The 27,482-nt window shown below is 38.9% G+C and overlaps 1 long non-coding RNA gene across 1 annotated transcript; it reads right to left on the bottom strand.

Moving 5' to 3' along the window:
- Window positions 1-5,220: 5,220 nt before the first annotated feature.
- On the bottom strand, window positions 5,221-26,490 carry LOC124874964. The gene is made up of 3 exons (XR_007039924.1): window positions 26,343-26,490; window positions 5,430-5,459; window positions 5,221-5,251 (listed from the first exon to the last, which is right to left on the bottom strand). It is a non-coding gene; the product is annotated as an uncharacterized LOC124874964 (long non-coding RNA).
- Window positions 26,491-27,482: the final 992 nt, after the last annotated feature.

Below are 27,482 nucleotides of genomic sequence, written 5' to 3' on the forward strand. Positions count from 1 at the left end.
AGAAATTTCTGAACAAATAGGCTGTTCCCAGAGTGCTGTATCAAGGCACCTCAGTGGGAAGTCTGTGGGAAGGAAAAAGTGTGGCAGAAAACGCTGCACAACGAGAAGAGGTGACCGGACCCTGAGGAAGATTGTGGAGAAGGGCCGATTCCAGACCTTGGGAGACTTGCGGAAGCAGTGGACTGAGTCTGGAGTAGAAACATTCAGAGCCACCGTGCACAGGCGTGTGCAGGAAATGGGCTACAGGTGCCGCATTCCCCAGGTCAAGCCACTTTTGAACCAGAAACAGCGGCAGAAGCGCCTGACCTGGGCTACAGAGAAGCAGCACTGGACTGTTACTCAGTGGTCCAAAGTACTTTTTTCGGATGAAAGCAAATTCTGCATGTCATTCGGAAATCAAGGTGCCAGAGTCTGGAGGAAGACTGGGGAGAAGGAAATGCCAGAAGTCCAGTGTCAAGTACCCACAGTCAGTGATGGTCTGGGGTGCCATGTCAGCTGCTGGTGTTGGTCCACTGTGTTTTATCAAGGGCAGGGTCAATGCAGCTAGCTATCAGGAGATTTTGGAGCACTTCATGCTTCCATCTGCTGAAAAGCTTTATGGAGATGAAGATTTCATTTTTCAGCACGACCTGGCACCTGCTCACAGTGCCAAAACCACTGGTAAATGGTTTACTGACCATGGTATCACTGTGCTCAATTGGCCTGCCAACTCTCCTGACCTGAACCCCATAGAGAATCTGTGGGATATTGTGAAGAGAACGTTGAGAGACTCAAGACCCAACACTCTGGATGAGCTAAAGGCCGCTATCGAAGCATCCTGTGCCTCCATAAGACCTCAGCAGTGCCACAGGCTGATTGCCTCCATGCCACGCCGCATTGAAGCAGTCATTTCTGCAAAAGGATTCCCGACCAAGTATTGAGTGCATAACTGTACATGATTATTTGAAGGTTGACGTTTTTTGTATTAAAAACACTTTTCTTTTATTGGTCGGATGAAATATGCTAATTTTGTGAGATAGGAATTTTGGGTTTTCATGAGCTGTATGCCAATATCATCCGTATTAAGACAATAAAAGACCTGAAATATTTCAGTTAGTGTGCAATGAATCTAAAATATATGAATGTTACATTTTCATCATGACATTATGGAAAATAATGAACTTTATCACAATATGCTAATATTTTGAAAGGACCTGTATATGGAAAACAGGTGGGTGCTATCAACAGAAACACAAACAGTTGCATATGGGAATGCTAAGCTACACAGTATTAATAATAATGTGTACTTTAACACTGATGTAAAGTTTAAAACATTTAACATGCTTTAGACAATGTGAACAACTAGGGATAAAAATATAATATATAAAGGATTGAAAAGGGTTAAGCATTTTGATTCAATGTTAGAAGCAGGAAAAACATTGGCTAGCCAGATGTACATACAACAAATAATAAAAGCATAGACTAAGCCAAGGTAGACATATATTAAGTACAAGGAAATGCCACTATTGTTTACGGTGTAAAAGTACTTGTAAAAGTGCAAAACACTTTTACAAGTACCGAAACAAATTTACATTTCAGAAAAAAATTTACATTTCAGAAAACAAATTTACATTTCAGAAAATCAACCGGAAAGGGAATGTACCAACGCCGAGGCTGACCCGGAAGTCAGCCTTAGGGGCTGCATCCTTTGAAGGCCGTATTTGTAGGCCGATTACGTTACAGCGCGGCGACGAAGGCTGTCCCACTTCATGAATCATGACTCCCTCAAATGCGGCCGACAAATGTGTCCTTATTTTGCCCGATTTGAAGGATGGGTCGTGAGTATCCTTCGCGGCCCATCATTTCCCATCATTCATTGCGGGTCGAAGCGGATTGGTCAAGCAGGGGAAGCCATGGCGGACCATAGCAACAAAAGCTGTGAGTAAATTGTGGAAAATTACACTTTCTGTGACACAAATTAACTTCTACAATGTTTTTAGTGAGGGAATATAACTATGTAGACGTGAAATATCTGCTTGATTTATCTAGACATCGCTTAATTTCAAAAGTGCTCCGACGTGTTCGGAGTTTTCCGTTCCCGGCGTAGTAACCGGCTCGCCTCGCCAGCCCTACCGGCGGTGAGGCGAGCTAGCCCGGTAGAGATCTGACCGGACTATCGGCACTAAGCTCCCGCTGGCAGTCATCACAATGAACGTTTAACACAAGTGATTTCTAACAGTTTATGTTATTATTTTAATTGTTACTGAAAATCGATTTAACATTTCAGGCGATATTAAGGTTAACCAGAATAAATGGACAGTTTTATGTAATCCAACTGTATCGCTGGACAGTGTGATTGAGAATAAATAAGCTTTTCAATATTAATTTTTAATGAAGAAATGTGCTATATGTTTTAAAAGTTTATTTATAATTCAGTTAGCATTATAATTTCTGACTCCAGGTACAATCCAGAGACAATCATGTTCAGGTAAAAAAGATGTTTGATTTAACTAGCCAATAAACAAAGAGATAGCAAGTTTATGGCTAATGTATGTCGACATATTTTATATATATATATAAATATATATATATATATATATATATATATATATATATATATATATATATATATAAGCAACAACTTTCAATTTTAAGATAGATGGGAATTATAAAGTATTCGATCCCCTCTGGCTGTTCTTAGATAATTATATAATAATGCAGTGTTTTTGGTGTATTGGTATCTACTTGCTTTGATCACTTAAAATATCCAGAAGCATGCCTTAAAAATAATGTGTTTTTCCATCTCCATTCTTCCCTTTTCTAGACCAGACCCCTTTACTGCAGGATCAACCTGAGTGTCCCAGTCCTGAAACGCTTCTTCAACCAGGAGGACACCAGGCCTGATTTTCGGCTGAGCAGGGAGTCTCTGTCAGTGCTGCTTAATCTTTTGCACCAGGATAGGCAACATGGATGGGTGCTACTATTGAGACCTTGGTTTTTCTTTTCTTGGTGGCAAGTGGCACATCCTACAGAGTGGTGTGCAGAGTGTTTGGGATGCCTCGCTCTACTGTCCATCGCATCGTCCACAGAGTTACAGAGCAGATCGTGGCTATTCGTCACCAGGTCATCTACCTTCTAAAGACCCCTGAGGACTTAAGGCAGTGTCCCGTGAGTTTGCAGGGCTGGCACGCCACAGAGCTTTTCTTAAAGCCATGGGTGCAATATATGGCTGCCATATCCACTTCAGGTGTCCAAGCAGCCCTGATGGTCAGTGCTACAGGAACAGGAAACTCTTCCCTTCCATAATCCTGCAAGCAGTTTCTGAGAGCCATTTTATTGACACGTATGTGGGCTGGCCTGGGTCAGTGCAAGACTCTACAGTGCTCCGCCACAGCCCACTGTACAGTTTATCCTCCTCCAGGGCATTTTATCCTTGCTGATGGAGGGTACCCATGCCTCCAATATCCACTCCCACTCATCACTCCCTACAAGAGAACAAGACATGGTGTGGGAGCCCAGCGCTTTAACAGTGTTTTTGGAATGATGAAAACCAGATTCAGGGCCATCTTCCTGCAACGCTGGAGGTGCACGACACCTTTGTACCACACGTAAGTTTTGACCTAGATCCATTTTATATATACATTATACATAATATACACACATATGCACCCTCTTTTAAATTGTTTTCAGGTCATAACAGCATGCGCCATCCTCCACAACATCTGCTTTGGTGCTGGGGATGTCATGGCCCCAGAGGATGACCCAAAGGAGGCTGTAGAAGAGGATGAGGGTGAGGTCGGGACTGAGGCAGTCAGCGTTGCTCTCTGGCGGGACCAGCTTTCAGCTGAGGTGTCTGCCCTGGAGGAGGTACCACCAGAACATGACTACTGTGTCAGCCAAGTATAATATTATAGATGTGATTAATTTTTGAGGGATATAACTAATTGTAATATTTTGTGAGCACCATTTTCTAATTCTGCATTTTTCCGATTACCTCTTAGTGATGTGACAGCCGTCAATTCAGCCAGCCCTTTAAACCCACTTGATGAACGATACCGTGGACAGTGGAGAGAAGAATCACAAACATCTGCAGACCACCTGTGTGATGCTTCGCTCACCATCCAGAATGACTAATCACAGGTCTCAGTTGCAGCATCTCATCCAAGTCTCTGACCTTGTGAAAGATTTAGCCACACCGCCAGAGACTTTCTGTTCAGAAAGACATCTGCCTCTTTGTTCTGTTGAAGAGTCGTTCCAGGAACAGGTCACTCAGGTTGATCCTGCTGTCGCCATTGTAAATACTTGTACATAGTTTTATTTTATGCCTTTTGTCTTGTAATCTTGATCTGTTTGAATGTTTTCTTCCCCCATTCTGTTTAAAATGCTGTTTGTATTTTTCATAATAAATTCAGTTTATAACGTTAAATGAAGTTGATGTATTGTTAGATCAAATGTAAATAACATTGGTGACAAAAACAATTTTGAAATGTATTAGAACAGCTTAAAACTTTAAGAAACAATCTGAACAAAACTTAATATTTCTTATGTAGCACCTTTTTTTGGTGCCATTCTTTGGAAAACAGTCTGTCCATTCTCTGTGCCCTCATGTCCTCCCTGATCAACTCCATCATCTCTGTCCCTCTTTCTTTTCTGACCCCTTCCTGCTGGCTCACTGTCTTCCTTCTCCATCTGGTTGCCCACCGCTCTGCTTTGCCCTGGAGTGTCCTCAGGGATGGAGGCAATTAGGACAGGAGGTGTTGTGGAAGGCCTCTGTCCCAACATCTCATCCATAAGGACAAACCAGGGCCAAGTAGCAGCAGTGGGCTTTTCACTGACTCCCTCTCCTGACCCTGGATACTTACAATCCTAAAGTTAGATGAAATAAAAAAAAGAGTTGACCAAACAGAGAAACCAACAAGACTTTTAGAAATATTTTTTTTATTTGTGTGTGACATAAGAACTTCTGAACATAATCTAAATTCTTTTTTTTTTTTCAAATTGTCCCACATTGTTTTGGCCTGCAAAGGGGGTGACCTTCCCCTGTTGGTCCATCTTCTCCAGAATTGTCCTAAACCAAAAGAAGTATGTTAATCACTGGATGGATATTTATGAAAGTTAGAAAGATAGGAGTTATTGAAACTGGACAGAAACTGACAGCAAAGAATGTTGTTATTGTACCTCCAAGCCACGGTGGTTGAGTTTTTAGCTCCAGTAAAAAGGTGGTGGTTCTCACCCCCGAGCTTAATAAACTGGCCCATCTGCTCCTTCGTACCTAAAAAAATATGAAAATACCAACAAAAAAAAAACATCTTACTTAATATCACAGCAAAAATAAAGCCTTTTTTGATTTCACATTTGTCTTAATTTGAAGAAAATATTAAAATATTTCTATGCAAATGTCTAAAACAACCTCTTTCAAACTTTTAACCTTTTTAATGAGATTCACTTACATTTGGAGGTGTATTCCTCGTTGGGTTTACCTGGAATCAGAAATTATAATGCTAACTGAACTATAAATAAACTTTAAAAAAATGTAGCACATTTCTTCATTAAAAATTAATATTGAAAAGCTTATTTATTCTCAATCACACTGTCCAGCGATACAATTGGATTACATAAAACTGTCCATTTATTCTGGTTAACCTTAATATCACCTGAAATGTTAAATCGATTTTCAGTAACAATTAAAATAATAACATAAACTGTTAGAAATCACTTGTGTTAAACGTTCATTGTGATGACTGCCAGCGGGAGCTTAGTGCCGATAGTCCGGTCAGATCTCTACCGGGCCAGCTCGCCTCACCGCCGGTAGGGCTGGCGAGGCGAGCCGGTTACTACGCCGGGAACGGAAAACTCCGAACACGTCGGAGCACGTTTGAAATTAAGCGATGTCTAGATAAATCAAACAGATATTTCACGTCTACATAGTTATATTCCCTCACTAAAAACATTGTAGAAGTTAATTTGTGTCACAGAAAGTGTAATTTTCCACAATTTACTCACAGCTTTTGTTGCTATGGTCCGCCATGGCTTCCCCTGCTTGACCAATCCGCTTCGACCCGCAATGAATGATGGGAAATGATGGGCCGCGAAGGATACTCACGACCCATCCTTCAAATCGGGCAAAATAAGGACACATTTGTCGGCCGCATTTGAGGGAGTCATGATTCATGAAGTGGGACAGCCTTCGTCGCCGCGCTGTAACGTAATCGGCCTACAAATACGGCCTTCAAAGGATGCAGCCCCTGAGGCTGACTTCCGGGTCAGCCTCGGCGTTGGTACATTCCCTTTCCGGTTGATTTTCTGAAATGTAAATTTGTTTTCTGAAATGTAAATTTTTTTCTGAAATGTAAATTTGTTTCGGTACTTGTAAAAGTGTTTTGCACCCCCCGGCCACCGTAAACAATAGTGGCATTTCCTTGTACTTAATATATGTCTACCTTGGCTTAGTCTATGCTTTTATTATTTGTTGTATGTACATCTGGCTAGCCAATGTTTTTCCTGCTTCTAACATTGAATCAAAATGCTTAACCCTTTTCAATCCTTTATATATTATATTTTTATCCCTAGTTGTTCACATTGTCTAAAGCATGTTAAATGTTTTAAACTTTACATCAGTGTTAAAGTACACATTATTATTAATACTGTGTAGCTTAGCATTCCCATATGCAACTGTTTGTGTTTCTGTTGATAGCACCCACCTGTTTTCCATATACAGGTCCTTTCAAAATATTAGCATATTGTGATAAAGTTCATTATTTTCCATAATGTCATGATGACAATGTAACATTCATATATTTTAGATTCATTGCACACTAACTGAAATATTTCAGGTCTTTAATTGTCTTAATACGGATGATATTGGCATACAGCTCATGAAAACCCAAAATTCCTATCTCACAAAATTAGCATATTTCATCCGACCAATAAAAGAAAAGTGTTTTTAATACAAAAAACGTCAACCTTCAAATAATCATGTACAGTTATGCACTCAATACTTGGTCGGGAATCCTTTTGCAGAAATGACTGCTTCAATGCGGCGTGGCATGGAGGCAATCAGCCTGTGGCACTGCTGAGGTCTTATGGAGGCCCAGGATGCTTCGATAGCGGCCTTTAGCTCATCCAGAGTGTTGGGTCTTGAGTCTCTCAACGTTCTCTTCACAATATCCCACAGATTCTCTATGGGGTTCAGGTCAGGAGAGTTGGCAGGCCAATTGAGCACAGTGATACCATGGTCAGTAAACCATTTACCAGTGGTTTTGGCACTGTGAGCAGGTGCCAGGTCGTGCTGAAAAATGAAATCTTCATCTCCATAAAGCTTTTCAGCAGGTGGAAGCATGAAGTGCTCCAAAATCTCCTGATAGCTAGCTGCATTGACCCTGCCCTTGATAAAACACAGTGGACCAACACCAGCAGCTGACACGGCACCCCAGACCATCACTGACTGTGGGTACTTGACACTGGACTTCTGGCATTTCCTTCTCCCCAGTCTTCCTCCAGACTCTGGCACCTTGATTTCCGAATGACATGCAGAATTTGCTTTCATCCGAAAAAAGTACTTTGGACCACTGAGTAACAGTCCAGTGCTGCTTCTCTGTAGCCCAGGTCAGGTGCTTCTGCCGCTGTTTCTGGTTCAAAAGTGGCTTGACCTGGGGAATGCGGCACCTGTAGCCCATTTCCTGCACACGCCTGTGCACGGTGGCTCTGAATGTTTCTACTCCAGACTCAGTCCACTGCTTCCGCAGGTCTTCCAAGGTCTGGAATCGGCCCTTCTCCACAATCTTCCTCAGGGTCCGGTCACCTCTTCTCGTTGTGCAGCGTTTTCTGCCACACTTTTTCCTTCCCACAGACTTCCCACTGAGGTGCCTTGATACAGCACTCTGGGAACAGCCTATTCGTTCAGAAATTTCTTTCTGTATTTTACCCTCTTGCTTGAGGGTGTCAATAGTGGCCTTCTGGACAGCAGTCAGGTCGGCAGTCTTACCCATGATTGGGGTTTTGAGTGATGAACCAGGCTGGGAGGTTTAAAGGCCTCAGGAATCTTTTGCAGGTGTTTAGAGTTAACTCGTTGATTCAGATGATTAGGTTCATAGCTCGTTTAGAGACCCTTTTAATGATATGCTAATTTTGTGAGATAGGAATTTTGGGTTTTCATGAGCTGTATGCCAAAATCATCCGTATTAAGACAATAAAAGACCTGAAATATTTCAGTTAGTGTGCAATGAATCTAAAATATATGAATGTTAAATATTCATCATGACATTATGGAAAATAATGAACTTTATCACAATATGCTAATATTTTGAGAAGGACCTTTAGTTCCTTTCACCTCAGTATTTAAGTTCCTGTTTTGTGTCCCTTCGTTGTCGGGTCGTCTGTTGTTGTCTCCCAGATTCCCGTGTTTCCTCTGTGTCAGTACGTTTTCATTCAAATATATCCATCCACCATGCGCCTGCCGATGTCCTGTAGCCACTTTGGACCTTCATCACCACACACCTTGACACATGCCATAACTGCCAGTTTACTGCCAGTTTACTGGCTCACAACTTCACCAACCTCAAGCACTCCTTCTGGCCTCTCCACCTCAAAGGTGCCCAGGGATGCTGCATCAGGAACCAAGGTTGCACCATTGGATTGGAGTTTAATTTTTTGCTAAGAGTATTGTTTATATTGTTTTTTTAAATATATTTTTGTAATAATTTGTATTTTGTTAAGCATTTAAATTGGGTTGCATGTTATATAATAAACACAGTGGTAAAAATAATGCTTTTTGATTTATTTTGCAAGCTTATGCAAATCGCCATTGAGGGATGCGCCATATAAAATCTTGCCTAGGGCGCCACAATTGGTAGGGCTGGCTCTGACAACAGAGTCAGATGCGGTCACAATAAATTTGTGTCAACAACCAGGGATCAACCAATCGCATCCCAGGCAAGGTCTTAGAAAACTAAGACCTGCAGTGATAACGTGCCATTGGTGATTACTTAGTGAAGTCAAAGGTAAAGAGGTGTGCTGGAATTGTGAACAGATCATTGTTTCTATGGATTACAGCTTCCAATGGTAATTTCATAAAAAAACAAAAAACAAAAAAAAAAACAGAAAATTAAATAATTTGACTAATGAGGTGAGGGTCACTCATTAGAGACTTGTTTCTTCTCTGTTTGCAATAAATATAAAGCTGCAAATCAAATGTTGCCAAATTAATATCAGACTAAAGCTAAAGGAAATCGAAATACAGAAGCAGACCTATTTTACTTTTTGAATACTCATTTGAATATGTCAAAGTTTGCCCTGCATTATGTTGCCAAGCCGAGTGATATAAAGAAGATTCAGATTTTAGCACTCATCAATAATTAACAATAGGGAAAGAAAAGCCTGAATGATAAATGTCTGCTTTAATACAACTACTTTTGACCTGACAAACTTAATTTGAGTAAACACAACTTAGTTTTTCTGAAGCAGATTAAATGATTTTCTTGGATGCTTAAGACAGGAGGGCTGCACGGTGGCGCAGTTGGTTGCACTGTTGCCTTGCAGCAAGAAGGTCCTGGGTTCAATTCCCAGCCAGGGAACACATGTTCTCCCTGTGCATGCATGGGTTCTCATCAGGTACTCCAGCTTCCTCCCACAGTCCAAAGCCACAGCCCTGCCTCTCGCCCATAGACTGCTGGAGATAGGCACCAGCTCCCCTGCTACCCACTATGGAATAAGTGGTAGAAAATGACTGACTGGCTTAAGACTGGTAAGGGTTTGTTGGCCTACCAGGCTTGACCTGTTTAGCTAATAACCTAAATGCTTGTATAGATTATGTTAAGTGACTCATCAAGGCTGAGGTAGTTTCAACTAATCTTTCAATAGTTCACTACATAACAATGATTATACTTTAGATAATACTCTTATCCACACTCAGAAAAGGTGAAGATAGAAGCATTGGGCAATCTTTAATTACTTTAAACAGCATTATGATTGAGCATTCTCAGTTTACATGATCTCACTTTTAGAAAAGCAAATATCTGATAATTCACCCTGGTCCATTACTAAGTTTGTGAAACATACTAGTGTTCTCCATTGAAATTGAGGTTGCCTGTCTGTTTGTGTGAAGAGTACTTTATAGATTGTCTGAAATCCTTGTTGGGCCACCCCTTAAACACAGGTGATTCCTGCATAAATGGTGCCCTGGTTAAATCAAGTCATCACCCATTATCACAAAACCTTCAGACACTCCCACTTTTATTCCCAAAGAAACACCAAAACCTTGCCAACCTGGCCTTTAAACTTTCACAGTAGGTTCATAATACTACACAAAAATATCATACAAATGTCACCTTACATTAAAAGCGCTTCTGCTTATTTTTTGGATGAACGTCAATTGACAAGGCTCTAGAAGGTGGCCTGAAGGCTGCGGTTTCCCATGAAGAGGCACTGGAGGGCTGCAGATAGGCCACATAGAACAGCAGCAGAACTCTGAATGGAGACTGAAAGGTGGCAAGCATCGGCTTCACAGCTCCAGAGGGTGAACCAGGTGCTGCTTGATCCATGAAAAGGCCAGGATGGCAATCCAGAGGTCACTGGATCAAAAGATGAGTTTCTGGAGGCCCACAGGTTCTCAGATCCAATGATTATCAGATCAAGCAGATGCATTTGCAGAAACAGATGAAGACGCTGGGAAGGATGACCTGGGGACCATTGGATTCAAGAAGGAGATGATATGAAAGCCATAGGTTCCAGCAACAGAGCCAAGGAGGGTGATCTAAGGGCTGCAGGGTTTACATGTGGGGCTCTGGAGAGCAATCTGGAGGGTGCACTGGTTAGAAAACCTGACTACAGCTCATTAGGAGGCTATCCTGAACCATCTCAAAGCACACAAAAACAGTCTCAGGCTGAGGAAGGTCATCCTCGATCCCCTTGGAGAACTTTTGAACCCTCACTGCAAGAGGCTGGTTCCCCTTTGTCCCATTTAAGAAGCACAAGGACTAAAGTTGAGAAAGCTGTATACTAAGGCCAGAACCCATGCAAGCACAGAGACAACATGCAAACTCAATGCAGCAAGTTCTCGAAACCCAGGACCTTCTTCCTGCAAGGCAGCAATGCTAAGAACTGAGCCACTGTGCTGCACTGGGTTTAAACCAGGTTTAACCCCGGTTGCAAGATTTATTCTCTAGCCTGCTGTGTACTATAACAGACTTATGATGAGTGAAGAGTAGTGCAGATAAACTTTTGAGCATAATTACCTTAAAGTGGGAGGAATAAGCAAGCAGTGACCACTCACAACAGGAAGGGAGCCCAGCCAGACAAAGGGAAAAATAAAACAAGTGGACACTGAAAATAAATGGTCGACAGAGCAGTAATTACACAGACTAGAGGGTGCAGCTGCAGCTAACAAGCAAGGTTTTCTTATTCCTGATGTTAGCTGGACACAGAAGCATTTTCTTCCTTAAACCCTGGGCCCTAGATTTCCCATGACTTACAAAATGCTGGGTACCCCACGGATGCTGTTTAGACTTGTGCCAAGCGACACAAAAATGCAACAAGATCCAGCCTTTAGGTTGGAGAGAAAATGGCAGACTTCAAAATGTATATTTTTTTAGTAACTGGAGATAATCCAGAATCAAGGTTTTACTACAATCTTGTGTTTGTGCAATTCAGACATTTTGCTCATAGCTAAAATGTTATTCTTATTTTAACTCATGTTAAATGTGTGTCACTTTTCATACTTGTTGTATGAAAAACACACAGATAAAAAATATCACAAAATAGAACAACAACGTAAGAAGTACTTTGTAGTTGTAAAGTATTTTGCAGAGGAGCCGTGTATAATTATATCCAAGTTCACCAAAAACAGGGATAACTTGCACTTTAACTCAGAAAGGAATGCAAACTGTGACAAACCACTGAGCTTTAACTTGTGTCATTTGAAGATATGGAAGAATATTGCAATCAACTGGACTTCAAAGCTAAACTAACATGGTGCCAAACCTTGTTTGAACGAAAAAAGCTTGACAAGACCTCAGCGGCGCTGGATACCATAGAAAGGTTGCTGTTTTCTCCATCTATACTTGGTGTAAAAAGACCACAGAATATCAACTAGTGCAAGAATTAAATCTTTTTGGAGGAAGAGTCTTTCTTTGTTCAATCATGGCAATTAATTACAAATGATTACAAAGGATTACTTTTTGTAACCATGTCTTCTGATAATGCACCTTGATAAGTTATGAAGATCTGCCGTGTGGCCATACTTAGTGTCTATATTTACTTTTCTAACTCTGTGTTTCCTGTGGTCCCCCCTATATATATATATATATATATATATATATATATATATATATATATATATATATATATATATATATACATATACATATATATATATATATATATATATATATATGTATATGTATATGTATATATATATATATATAAATCAGTTTTTTCATGGAAAGCTATGAAATAACTGCAGAGACATTTTATTAATGCCGATGAGGTTTAATCTATAGCGCTATGAAGGGAAGTCAAAGAAACAGTAGAGTCTGAGAGCTTCATGCCCCGTGTACCATGCACATGACGTTTTATTGCTCCAGCTTTAAATAACTGTTGAGATCTTTCAGACCGGTCCGAACAAACAGACATTGGCGTCCACTGAGGTGCGCTGCCAGTGTGACAAAAACCAATCTAGCAGCAGTCAGTTGCCATGACAAGATTTCATTTGGCCGCCTCACTGTAAGTGTGTTCCCGTTTACAACATCAATAACTTGACAGCAGGAGGTTTTACAGCTCTGACGACACAGCAAAAAATGGTCGACCGGAAAGAATGTTTGTTTGCCAAATATCAGCTCAGCTTCAGTCATTATTTCCTGACACTCACATGTTTCTCTTTAAACATGGTCGACATTCAACGATTTTGGTTTGGGAACTTGTAACCAGATAATATGTGTAAAGTAGTACTTGAAGTTTAAAAACAGATATTTTGTAAGCTAAGGTTTTGTTTGGTACTGAAATGCCTGAATTTATTTATTTGTTAGGGTTTTGTTGTTCATTCGTCCTGCTTGTCAAAAGTGTGATGCTATAAGTGCTGGGAACTGGCCTTTAGGGTACATTTTATATATTTCCCTGCTTGAACACACAAGATTTCAATGAATAGGTCTTATGAAGACTTCTGCAGAACTTGGTTGCAGGTGGAAGTGATAATTAATCTTTTTGATTGAGGTTTATTAGTGCAGAACACCAGCCTCAATGCAAAAGAATTGCCCCACTCTGTACAAAATCTAGGTTCAGTAACATTATTTAATTATTAAAACTTATCATCCTATTACAGTTCGGTTTGGGTCATACCCTTCAGCTGGATGGGATTTGATGTATTTCACTATCTAAATTGCTGCTGCAGAGTAAGTTAGCCCTTATGGCAGCACAATTGCCTGATAGTAGAAGCCTTCTTGATATCAGGTCCCCAGATCCCACATTAAGCATGCACTGGATTCATTAAATGTGATTCATGAAAAATAAAACTCATTACCTGATTTGCCCAATGCATTTGTCTCTGCAATGTGTTTTTGATTTATAGAGCGTAGCTACTTAGGCTGCCTAAACATTCAACTTTGAGGTGTTTTGTTGCTGCAGCTGCACATGGTTATAATATGAAACCTTTTTCTGCTAAGGGCCAGATGTGATTGTTATGTGTTCTTTGTTCTAAGACAAATTAAAATTTGATTTGCAAGTGCAACTGAATGCCAAATGTAAATTCTAAAATAATTAAAATCTTCACTTAAAAACATGGGAAAAGAAACAACAGAAAACTCAGTAAAACTGAAACATATGAATGTGTGTGTTTGCATATCTTTTCTTATTCTGACTTATTTGCTAAAGACAAATCACTCAAATTGCAGTTTCTTCAAACAGAGTTTTGCTTTAATCTCTTTAATCAGTTATTTTGACCTTAAATAATAAATTGGATTATTTTAAGAAGATCTAACCCCTTTTAAGATTTACCTTATGCTGGTAGTAGTCTTTGCAAGTTTAAAGCAAAATCTTGCATGCAAAGAAACTTTACAAATTGAATGTTTAGCTTGGGCTGATGCATCTAAAACTTACCTTTTCTAAGCTATGTCAACTTAATATTTTTCAGGTAAAAGAAACAAATCGGTGTAAAGACTGGAAGACGAGGCAGAAAGGGACAGAAAAGGCAGCATTTTATTTGCCTTCAAGCTATAAAATGGATGCCAACTGTGCTGCAGCCAGCTTGGTGTTGTTGTCATCAACAAGATTATTCACTTTAAAACTGTCAGAAAATACTCACTTGTTTTTAGCAATGAGAGATTATTTTAATACCTTTAGGATAAAGAAAAAGAAAACAAATATACCAGATTAAAAAATGTAAAAGGACCAAAGCACCTAAATATTAAAAAAGCTTTCTTTAGCATGGATTCATTTTCATTTCTGCTAATTGCAGAAATGAAAATGAAGTCAAGATTAGATGTTTGCAGGTGTCCCTTTGAAAAGATGTGCAATCTGTGATGTTTGGAGAACACTTTACAAAATATGTCAACGTATGATTGCCTTTTCAAGCACAAAGCTCTTTATAATAGAAGTGTAGAGGTTGACAATCCTTATCACCATTTCTCTACATGTCGCTGTGTACATTCAAAAGCATTAATACTACTTGAACTCTTTTTCACAGTTTGTTTCCTAACAACCAAAAATGTCAACATATTTTATCTGGATTTTTTTGTAATAGAACAAGACCAAGTAGTGCATAATTGTGAAGTAGAAGGAAAATGATACATATTTTGGATTCTTTTTTATGGATAAGTATCTCAAAACTCTGGTGTGCATTTGTATTTAGTCTAATTTAATAGTTTGTAGAACAACCTTTCACTGCAGGTTCAGCTGCAATTGTTGTAGGGTATGTCTCTACAGGGTTTCCACATACACAGACTAAAATTGAAAGCTTGAATTTGTGCACACTGTTCTTTGCAAAATAACTTAAATTAGACGTAGAGCACCTATGAATATCAGTTTTCAAGTCTTGACAAAAATGTTGTTATATTTCCATTTATGTCATTATAACGCATGAACATGCATTGATGTAGAGCATTCTATTATAGCGCTGACTGCATGTTTACAGTTGGTGTCCTGCAGGGAGGTGACCCACCAAACCAGTCTGAAGTATTTTGCAGCTTTTGACAGGTTTTCTTTCATGGTTGCATCTACTAATCCACTCTGACCGCTTGCTGCTGAAGAAAAGACTTCCCACAGCATTATGCTGCCACCACCTCTTTTACATTTGACATCATCTGTTTAGGCTGTTAGTTTTCCACCAAACATAGTATTTTGCATGTAGGCCAAAACATTTAGTTTTGGTCTCATCTGACCACAGCACATTCTTCTCTACATCTTTGCTGTGTCTCTATGTATTGTGGCATACTGGAGAGGGAAATCCTTTGAACAGGTTAGCAATCAACCACTCTTGATTTTCAGAATGCATGACTAATAGCTCTCCTCTCAACGGATTGTCCCTGCTGAGCTATGGCTTTCTGCAGCTCTTCCAAAGTTACCATAGACCATTTTGCTGCTTCTTTGATTAATGATCTTAATGCTCTGATTAATATTGGATTTTGTGTTTACTTTTTTTTTTTTTTACAAAATGTGAAAAAGATAAAAGGTTTTGCAAGCTTCTGTGTGAACAGACTTAGAAATGGTTTATTTTCAAAGCCATAAAGACAATGAAATCAAACATTAACTGATCCATTATATTTCTTGCAAATATAACTGGGCAACAACAAGGGCAACAAACTTTACATGAACTCACATTTATTTATTAATTGACTTTATGTTGTGTTTTTTGTATTGTATGACCTTGCACCTTGAGGTAAATTCTGTTCTATTCATTCATTCATTAGAATTGTTTAGAAATGTAGAAATTGTCCTGCTTTGCCAGTCTTGTCTCTACCAAATTTTTAAACTGTTGAAAAAAGTCACAAAATCAGGCATTGCTTTCAAAACTTAATTCAAACTCTTAGATGAGTTAAGGTGCCTCTTCACAATAAAATTTTTCCGGCAGTACAAAAACCAACTTCTAGGTCAGTACTTTCAGCTGCATTTAGATCTCTTCACACCAGACTCACCCACACTACAAACAGCTACCTGGTACTGGCACCTATTGAATAAAAAAACAGTGATACTCTGAAACGTGTGGGTCACACCCTGCATTGGCTTAAAACTGACCGGATGATCAATTTGTTTCCCTGAAAAGCTGAAATGTCAGTTCAAGCTCTTAATGCAACAAAGTGATTTTATTGCATTTTATGTGGAAAGGTTGGATGAAAAGATGTGGAGCTGCTTTAGATATACCCCATATGTCTACCAGTTCTTTGAACAAAAAATAAGGTTTCCAGATCTGTAGCCACATTTGAGCCAGAACTAAATGTTCTCTTTGTCCTTTGAGCAAAGTTCTGAATGTTCTTTCTCTTGAATTTCTTTCCCCAGGAATCCACAACAGTCAAAGCAAGCTGGAGAAAACAATTTACACATGCAGGGCTTTTGTTTTTTAATGCGGACCACCAGGATTTATTGTGAAGATAAGATCATTTATTAGAGCCTGTTATTTACATTCTGCATTAGGTTCTGTCCATTTAAAATGCTCAGACTAATATTAAGCTCCGAACAGAAGCTGCGTGTAAAGGTGCTATTTAAACTGTGAATAAAACATACAACGTGATTTGCTTTCCTCTTAAAGGTGCAGGCTGCATCTGAAGAACAACAAAAAAACTGGGTCGTATGAATAATATTTCGATGTTTTAAGAAAAAAAAATATGTAATGTGGGAATTTAGGATCAAGTTTGCCCTGAATAATAACACAATTTCAGTTTAATTTCCCCAAAATTTCTATTCTATCAGCTAGAGATGGGCAGATCTTCGTTGCACAGAAGACATATTTGGATTCTATTGTTATTTCTCGCGTTATTAGTCAACAGGTTAAAAATCAGAAGGCCTCATGCCGCTTTTGTCATAGTCTCAAACCTACTTCTATAACAACATATGAAACCTCTCACGCATTTAATATATTAGCAATGCGGATTATTTTACAGCCAGCTGGATCGTTAATTAGGCAATTAAACAGAATATAAAATTAATTATTTTACCGATATTGTTTTAAATAATATCGGTTCTTAAACACAGATTGGCGGCGGCGGCTCAGTGTAGCACCTTGAAAGTCAGAAGTTTTTGCGTTCGATGCATTTTCCATCAATCATAGAAAACAATATTACAACATTGTGGATCTTCGTCCAAACAAGTTATTTTGAATATTTTCTAAAATTTGAATTGCGTTTGAATCTTAGTTATATAATTATTTAAATCGAAATGAAGCACGTGTTTGTTTGAATCTCGGATTTAAACGAGAAAAAAAATCGACTTTCACTCGGATGGAGTTCAGACATTTGCAATACGGGCCTTTGTTTTGATCAAATATACCCGTGCGTCAAAATGCCTCTTATTCTTGCAATTTTGTCTTTTTCAAATTATGCGCGTCATTTTAGTTTTACCAAGATGCGACTGAGTTGCTTTTTTCAGTCGCATTAACGTGCATTTGCTGGTTTTACACCGAGAAAACGTGCATGCATGTTCCTAGATCAATACAATCCTCAGTGGTAATGCTGATATTAATATTAGCCTTCAACAGCAAATGTATTTATTGTATTATTGTATTCTATTTGACGGCTTAAAGCAACTCCAGGAAGGAATTTATGCTGAAGGTCGAGGCATGCCACGTTTTTATTTCTTTAGTTCTTATTAAATTGTACTCTACATATTTATGCGTGTGTGGGTATTTTTTTCTGTAGGATGAAATAAAGAGCTCGCATGTGCAAATGTAACCCGTTTTGGTTAACAAGTGTGGTTGGAAATGTGATTGAATGACGTCTTCTCCGAGCACACCCTGCTCTGTCTGAGCGCAGGGACTTTGAACTTGAACTTCGCCTTGCTTATCTTTGCAGTCTTTGCAGTATGCAGTGAAACAAATGAAGCAGCACTGATTTTTGCCAGTTTGCCTCATTGATGCATGGATCCAGTCCTGTATGGGAAGCACAGGAAATAATACATTATTTTCACTATCAAAATGTAGTATTTGTGGCGGCTCCTCTGAGAACCTGCAACAACAAAACACCCCCAGAAAGCTAAACATACCATGCAAAAACTAGTTTGTTGATTGCAGTTTTCCTTGCAATCTATTGGAAGTTTTACATAAACAATATAATACAATGTTACAGAGAAGAAAGCAGAAGTCTGGCCCAGAAATAAGGAAAATAACCAAAAAGCTAATTGATCACACGCTTATTCTCTTTATACATTAATTCTGAAATAATAATTTTATGGAAAAATCCCTTTATTTTAAATGGTGTTCATTCATTCACAGATTTAATTCTATTAGAAAGACTATTTTCCCGACATACCCCTTTGTCAAAAAGATAACGCTATTTGGCCTCTTCTCCTAGCAAGCAGTGGATGTTATAAGGTCGTATTTGCTATAGCAAGAGGGTAAATGCAAGTTAAAAAAAAATTGTAACACAAGCAATAAGTAAGTATGCGCTAAAGGCGCAATCTCATCCCTAAAGTGGACAGCATTAAAAGATCCAGACAGCTGCATCAAACAATGGATGCAATGCACATTTGTTTGCAGGAACGTGTGCGGGGCAAACAAGGTTTCGCACTAAGAAAAAACAAGACATTTGCGCATGTGTTTCAGGGCAAAAGCGCATTACAGCACATTTATTTATAATAATTTAAAAACTGCCATGCAACGCGGCTCTTTCTCAGGTGCCTGTCTGTAAACATTGTTTGGTGTTTCTAATTAACTTATCCAATTGCGCTGTAGGTTTCAGTGGTTTAGCATTACGTTTCCAAAACGCAAATAAATGTTATCATTTTAAACATCAAAAGTCTATAACTCGCAAATAAATCATTTTCAGTACCACTCAGTGTTTGGTTGAGTAGCAACAAATATCCCCACATCCACTCGCACAACTTCAAATCTTACATGAAAGAAAAAAAAAGGCATGAGCTATAAGTATCATTTTCATCCCTGTGTGACCGCTTTGCCACATTTCTGATGAATATCGAGCTCTTTGCGTTTGAAGCGGCGCGGTGTCACGTAGCGCTGCTTCCTGCTGCATTCTGGCCCTGCTTGTTTGTCACATAAAGACGTTCACAAACACTTTGGAGCAAACAAGGAGCCTCAGTTTCGTTCGTCCTTGCGATTCAAAGTGGATTATGTGCTTCATTTCACATGGGAAACTTTGCTCCGTCTCAACTGCAAGCAGGTGCTGACATCATCTTCCAGTCCGCAACTTTTCCAAAACCAGCAGCCTTGGTGATTTTAGGCTGCTGAACCTCTGCGTAAATTAGGACGTTGCGAGTTTTTTTGTTGTTGTTTTGTTTTAATTGCTCGCAGTAAATTTGCAGCATTTTGATTTGGAGTTGTTTGGAAAAAGTTGCTCTAAAGAGTGCACAGATACGCTTTCGGCTCTATTTCAACTTTGGTTTACTTTGTTGTTTATAGGGAAAATAGTCAAAGTGTTATCAATGATGATGTACCAAAATAAAACCTTTGTTCTGTCTTTTTTTCTCTGCTAGAAATATGTTATGGGAAATGGAAACTACTAGTATGATATTGTAATTAGAGAGGTAAAACCTGATAATTTCTTTATTTTATACATATAAAAAATGTACTGGAGGTGGAGCTGAGGATTCCTGCAGGTCCGCTCATGTTGCTTATCCTGAGTGTTCACCGTTCAGGAAACCTCCAATGTGCATTTTTTTTTTTACTCATTGCACAAATATGTTGGCTCATTACTCATTAGGTGATATGTTGCAAGACGCACCAATTCCTGTTAATGCGTGTGTTTTCAGGACTATGTCAGCACTTCTAGCACATTTGTTAACTTGTGCACACTTTGATAAATCATTCCAGACACCTTGTCTTGTCATAAAATATCAATATGCATGAAGATCTTGTGGCTTTCTTTGTTTACGTACTATATTCTCATCACCAATGGACCAAACAAAATTCAGATAAAGCTTTCCATTCTAAACAACCTAAAGCTTAACAATCATTAGTTTAAAGTAATTATATAGTACTCCTATTTACTCCTGTCTGTTGAGCCTTGATTTATTTATTTGTACAAAATGCATCCAAAAAAGATCCGCTTAGACGAGAAATATAAATCCCAAAACTATATCAAAATACATTCGCACGATTTCTTTAAAGTCAACCTACAGTCAGAAATGTGCCCGAAAGGTTTCAAGACAACGCTGCATTCCCTGGTAGAAGAAGTGAGATGATTAATGATGAGCGTGTGTGTCTTTTGTTTTGCTATCCAGGCGGATGGAGCGACCGCCTCTCTTAACTTGAACTTGGACTTCCGACGAGACGTCAAATGGATTTATTCTGTCTGCCCTCTTGGTGCTTTAATCCATGAGCTGCAGCAAAAAAACTGGAAATTTGGCTCCAGTCTTGTTAAATTTAAAATTGAAACAATGTCAAAGCAACGTGCTTAATCGCATTGTAACACACACGCACACACACACACACATATATATATATGTGTGTGTGTGTGTGATATTTTCATAAATAGCATCCCTCTAATAGTTTAGATTTTCAAGAGATTTCTGATGTTGAAATAACGCACTGATGTACTAAAATATACATTTGAAATGTGTTAAAATACATGCTCTCAACTTATTCCAACTAAAAACTTTAAAATATTCTACAAAGATGAGCTCCTGTTAACTAATGTGAAGCACGCAAAACATCTTATGAAACTAGTTCCCCAGCTATACTATTTTTGTCCTCAGGATTATTGCGCGCTCTTTAACGAGGGAAATTCAACAAATGATTGCAAGTAAAAAAATAAAAATAAAAAAACTCTCAATAAACCAGAGTGGCTATTTTAACAAATTTTGATTTTACTCTTTTTTTTAAAATCTATTTACAAAATAATTGAAATTTTCAAACTACATTTCATCGGGCGTTGTTCAAAATATCGTAACCCAAATTACACTGGAGTTTGCCAAAGCCTTACTGGTCTGCGTTGAGGTGAAATGGCTTACATATTAATAACAATAACAAATGCAGCAAATAAAAACGCTGTAAAGCCTGTGCTGTATTTTGTAAATCCGCTCTGGCCTTTGCAGCCGCGGTGGTCGGCCAGCCTGCCCTCTGTCCCGGGCGCGGCTCCGCCCGGTCTGCTTTATTTTGCGGTTAGCCCACAATCCTCTGGTAAACCAGTCACGTCGCAACCAAACCATGCTTTAGTAGTTTAAGGTGTGCATGGTGTCCATGCATTGCTTTGCAACAGTTACCTCCATCCATTATATTTACGGTATATAAAGCTGACTAAAGAGGAAAGGTAAGGATCTATATAGAGTTTATTTGGCTTAATGGTTTAATTTTGACGTACAATCCTGATCTAAAGAGTTATTTCCTAACAAGACCTAAACTCAACCCTCTCGTTTCACAAATACAAAAACAGAAGGCTGGTGATCGCATTGCTTGGTAAAGCGTCTCTAATGGTGCCATTCTGCTTATATCACACATTTGACCTGACGTGGTTAGCAGTGGTCAGTTTGTAGGACCCATACAACTCTGAAGTAAGGAGGTATTACCTTCATCTTTGTTTATTTATTGGTTTGTTGTGGTTGCTTTTGGTAACGTCACGCAATATTAGTCATTTTAAAATCAGACACATTACAATGGTGAACGTAAGAGCTTTGATTTAAACACGTTGTTATCCGGGAAGCTCAAAGCCATTTATTAACTAGCCCAAAATGTTTGTCAAGAGCCCAGTTGGTGTTGGTTGTCTCACTGGTCCTGGCAGAGCCGACCTAAGGTTGCATAAGGTCCCAAGCAAAATTTACTCTGAGGTCCACCTCCATCTCCACTGTATTATGTCCATGCTTGAATATTTATTATTTACGGAAAAAAGGTCTCTGCTCACTGATCTATTTACCAACCACATTTGCATAAAATGTTTTCCCAGCTCATACAAGCAGCAGAAATCTTTAATTTCCTTTAAACGGTAACGTCGAAGGTTTTGTACAACTGGTGCATTTTGCGTGAATTCAGTTTCTTTTGCAACACCCCCACCACCCCACCCCCCAACCTCAATGCAAGAGGGGGACCCTAACAAGTTGCAAAGTTTGCACATACAATAGCCCCGCTGGGTGCTGGTGTTAGTTGTCACAGATATGCATGCGGGTGCTAAAAAGTCATGTACTGTGGAATTTTTCTCAGTTTTTGTGGCTTTAGTGAAGGCCACTTTATCAGAGTCTTGTAAGTTCCCTAATTTCCTTTAATTTCACTGCTCATACAAAGAATTTTTCGCAGTAATTAACATATATTAGCAGTGATTCAAATTCATGCTTTAATTAGATTTGCTGCATTGGCAGCTGGACAACCAACACTATATTCTGTGATTACAAAGTCGCTGTGTCGTTGGTGATCTGCAAAATGTCATGAATTGGTGAATTGCTTTTCGTAACTGCAAAACAGAAAAAAACATACCTACTTTGAGTCACCACCTTAAGCCTTCATTTTATAAAGAACTGGTTACTACAAGGGGCTTGTAATTATGAACAATTTACGCAAGATTAAAATGTGTTGAGCGCAACCTCGGTCCATCCCTTTCGCCTATTTGTGAAAAAATTTAAAGGTTTATCCCTGAGTCTGCGTCCAATTTCAAATGGACTCCATGGAAGAAATTAAGCTGCTCGGGATGGGCGGTCTGAGTTTGAACGCTTGTTTTTGCCGTGCTGCGCTTGTATTTTAAAGCCCTTCACTGCTGGCACTGGTGTGTTCGGCTCTTGGCCTGCAACGCTTTAGACGGTTTTGATCGTAAACTGAGAACGGTCTGCAGGAAATAAAGATATAACTTTAAGAACCAAAAAAAAAAAAAAAAACAGATTGAGATGCTGTTTTAGTTTAGCAGGACTGCCTTCCTGAGAGTGGACCGCTCTGCTTTCCTGCGTGCAGAACAGGAGCCCGCCCTTCTGGTACGCCCCTCCACCTCCATCCACCACACACACTCACACATACACTTGCACATAGACATGGCTACATTCATGTCTGCTGATTTATATATTTTAGAGAAATAAATTCACGATTTAGGTTTCACAAAGAAGGGAAAGTTACTATGCACACATCTGCAAACATCTATCCAAAAGCTCACATCTCACACATGCACGGCACAAACTGATCAGATTAAAGTTAGTTATATTATTTATGTAAACCGCACTCCTTCATTTTTGTTCACATAGTTATTTTGTGCATTTAATAAAATAATTTGCCACGGAGGGCAGATTGTGCTTTGTTGTCCTACTTCTTTTGCAGGGATTACCCAGCAATGAAACAACCTTTTATACCCACTACCGCAAATAAAAGCTTGCTCAAGATGCGTATAATTTTAATTTTTGCCATTCATTGTAATAAAAGTAAATAACCCTCAATGACACCCTGACACTTGGTGACAACCAACCCAATACCATGACTGGCTGCCTCTGTAGTTATCAATGGGTTGAGGTAAAAAAAAAATCAAATTTGGTTTTACGAAAAAGTATAGCTTTTTATTCTTTTCAGATCGATACACTGGTGACTTGAAAATGTATGCCAGCTAATGCACTTTATATTTGAAACATGAATTTGAACCCGTGATTATTTTTGTAAATTATTGTGAGTTGTTCTGTGCATCAGCAAGCTCAGCACAATAAAGGAATCTACAACACTTTAATGTTTATTAAAGCCTTAAAAACACCTACGAAGAAATTCCACATTCGGTGATTGTATTTTAATTTCATGTGTGCGCAATAGACAGTCAACCCCAGAACCAGTCAGACAACTAAGCCCAACTAAGCTCTCGACTAGCACTCTAAGCTACGTAGATGCTTAAGCCTGCCAGTGAAAAACTTATTCAGATCTCAGTGATCAGCTTTATAATAGGTTTCTGATTTCTAAAAAGCTAACATTATGGAATAGTTTAATAAAACAACATGCAGTGCTGCATTGATATTACAAAATACCTCATTAAAGTTTTCCCTGCAAGTAGACACACTTTATGGTCAAATATGTGACATCAACAAAATTTCCTCGCACCTTAAAGCAGAAACAAACAACGTAACAAATAATCATCACCCTGTCCTGATTTAACCTAACAACATACCTTTATACATATTTATGTAGTTTTTCTGGTAAAATAAATCTCACGCCCATGCGTTAGAAGAGTGTGGCGGGGATTTTTGTTTAGATATTAAATAAGCTCTATCTCATAAACGCCCGGAGCTGGCTTGAACCTCATGAACACGATCTGTTTCCAGCGCGCATGACGCACACTGCAGCCTACCTGCAAGCAGTCAGCAAATTCTTGAGTCGTTACGTGGTTATGAAAGCGTGTTTTATGCCTATGGATTTGCACCTTTAACAGCATTTACATGGTGTTTGTGAATACGGAAAATGCACAAAGTGAATAAAGTCATTATGGTTCAATCAGCGTCCACTTGTTTTTGTTGTATTATTTTGTTTTTTTTTTGGTTATTTCTTCTTTCAAGACAACAGAAACGATGGGTTTAGAGATCTTGTGTCGTTTATTTGTATGAACAAGACGTGCTATTCTGTAGTAATGCAATACAAGCGAGTCTTTAAAGGCATATTATGCTTGCTGTTAGAGCGTCGGCTCAGTCCATGTGCGTTAATGCAGTGCAGTTGTTGAGAGAGCGGGTGGCTGCAGGTAAGCACCATGCAGTTGCATGGAGATGGATGCTCTCCCCTCCCCCACAACCTCTGTATCAGACGGGCTCCCTCCCTGCTCGACAGGACTCGTCTGGACGGACATGATGTCTGCTTGTCATTTACAGCGCCACATCATGGCTGGACACTATTGTTGTTCCGATTTAAAGTTCAGAAAATATCTGAAACCATTGGGGTGCAATGCAAGAAAAAGTGTGGTATTAGATTTGTTTTTGCCATATTTTTAAGTTGTATTTTTTTATACACTACTTATAGGGTGTGATCTGCAGAAAAAAAATGGATGTAAAAAGAAGTATTTTTGCTGAAAGTGAAAAATAATTTTGAGTAGACTGCGCAAACTCTCCCTCTGCCCACTTCCTGAATAGTTAAAAAAGTGCAATTTAAAATATATAAATTATATACGTTGAAAAACGTTTTTAGTGTCGAAATAATGTTTACTTCATTGATTGACGCGGGGCTTCACGTTTCAACCAGCAAAACTGATATTTAATTTGAGTTTGGAGCAGTTGAACGAACTTTAAGAAGAAATGGACATATTTTTGTTCGCTCGCAGTAATTGTTTAACTTCATTTGCAACTGGACGAATAAAACAACAACTGACTAAAGAAAAACGCACCAGTTCACCCCATTTGAACATGCTATTTTAACCTAGAAATATATGCATAAGCCTTAATGGGTCAAAATGGCAGAAAAAGTTTCAGCGCACCACACTAGCTGTCTGATAAAGTTCTTATTTCTACATGTCACAATAAGTGGATAAGTATAATATCTCTGCACTATGAAATGTGAGCATGTGCTAATCCTGCAAGAAGCCACGCGTCTATCTGCAGCCTGTGCGCTGTTTATAAACCTTATTGATATATTATAAGTAAACTATTTCAGTTGGATGGTCTCGGAACTCATTATGTCGCTGGTATGCGTGATGTCTGCCCGTCCAATAACAATGGCATGTTATATGAAGTAAAACAAGAAATATAATTGGAACATACATTATGAGGTGTATAGCTCACTTAGTCATTTAACTGTATATAATAGATATATTAGTGAAGCTGATTTCGTCTTTAGTGCAGTTAAAAACTGCAACTGTTATTATGATCGCACTTACCCTGCTGTTATATTATTTTATTCGCTTTAAGACCAAGAGAACGTTAAGTTTATATTTGATTATAAGATAACCACAGAATCCCTGCATATGTACATTCTCGTGATTTTAGGAGGGTGCTTATTTCACTCAGATCACATTTCTATGATACATTTACACTAATCTGGACTCATCCGAACGACAATGGAAACATATATTATTGTGACTTTCCAATGCAAGTTGGTCTTTGTTTTAAATGGAACTCATCCCGACTACTTAAATAAGAGTGCATCAGGATCGCTCATGTTCTCTTAAACTGTTATATTCTTGATATTTTAATGGGTCAAGTGGAGCTCTAGTCCGTCCGTTCTCACAGCACATATTTTAAAGCGAGGCTCTCCAAATAAAGGCTAGTTTGCATGTATACTCTAGTGTGAAGTTCATTCTTGTCTGTCTAGACTCTCCTTACGACCCTGTTTGTCTGCGTTTTTTTACCTTGACCTTGGACTTCCGTGCAGCTGCCATTTGGATGAGCCCACCGTCGCAGTGGTAATTTCCCTGAGACAAAAGAAGCTATGCCTCTGACTGAGGGACGACTGGGGAGGGAGTGGGGGTCCAGCTTTCTCGGAGCTGTGTACACAAATACCACTCGCTGGTCACTTTATGCCGAAGTCCAAAAAATGTTGATGCACTGCGCGCCCTTTTTGCAGGAGCAGCTTGGAGCCTGTTTTATGTGTGACTCAGAGGATTGGCATTATGGACGCTCTCTGGGCCTATCCCAGCTATAACATTTCTTATTTGTTTCTGAAAACAAGTTTCAAATAATATCTTAGGAAGTTAATAGGAAACTTTGTTAGAATTATAGGGCCTGGTAATAATGTAGAGGCATTTTTGCGTGTGTGAATAGCAAACAAAAACTTGTTGCGTTAAATAGGATCGCATTTCTAGTTTGGATTCCAATTTAATTTTATTTGTGTTCTGCACACTCCAGCTCATAGCGGCCGTTGTTCTTCCAGGAAGAGTCAAAAACGGAGACTATAATTAATTCCGAATAATAACCTAGTGTGCCAAAAATATTTCATGAGTTTGTTAATTGTCTTATCTCTGGACGCAATCATTATCGAGCCTCGAAAGAAAACATATATTTATGCAGGTATTAGAAATGGTTTCTCTTGAAGGAACAGAGGCTGGTGTTCATTGTGGACGATTTAAATATGTCTTCTAACTGTATTCAACTATGATATGAGTCAGAATGTGCATCGATGGTGCTTACCTGCACCTCTTCTGTCTCGTCCTGCTGCTGTTGCTGCTGATGAGGTGCAACCGACACTCGTGCAACACCTTAAAGTTTGCACCTTTCTTTAGGGGGGGAGGAAGCTATACTTCTGAATGACACACACATAAACACGCAGGCTCACAAACTGTAGATGTCATGTTTTATTTGATTTAAAAATCCTTATTTCGTGATGTTCTGATGTGCTTTGTTTTTTTTACTTGCTTTGTTTTGTAAATTGTAAGACTATTTGCAATGTATCAGTACTTGCTGGAGTATTTCCTTAAGGAATGTTAATATAGAGATTTGGATGCAAAACGCATAGTGGAACACGCTTATAGGGCTCTTATCAAGAAAATGCA

The sequence above is a fragment of the Girardinichthys multiradiatus genome, chromosome 1 (assembly GCF_021462225.1).
Source record: "Girardinichthys multiradiatus isolate DD_20200921_A chromosome 1, DD_fGirMul_XY1, whole genome shotgun sequence".
Lineage (NCBI taxonomy): Eukaryota > Metazoa > Chordata > Actinopteri > Cyprinodontiformes > Goodeidae > Girardinichthys > Girardinichthys multiradiatus.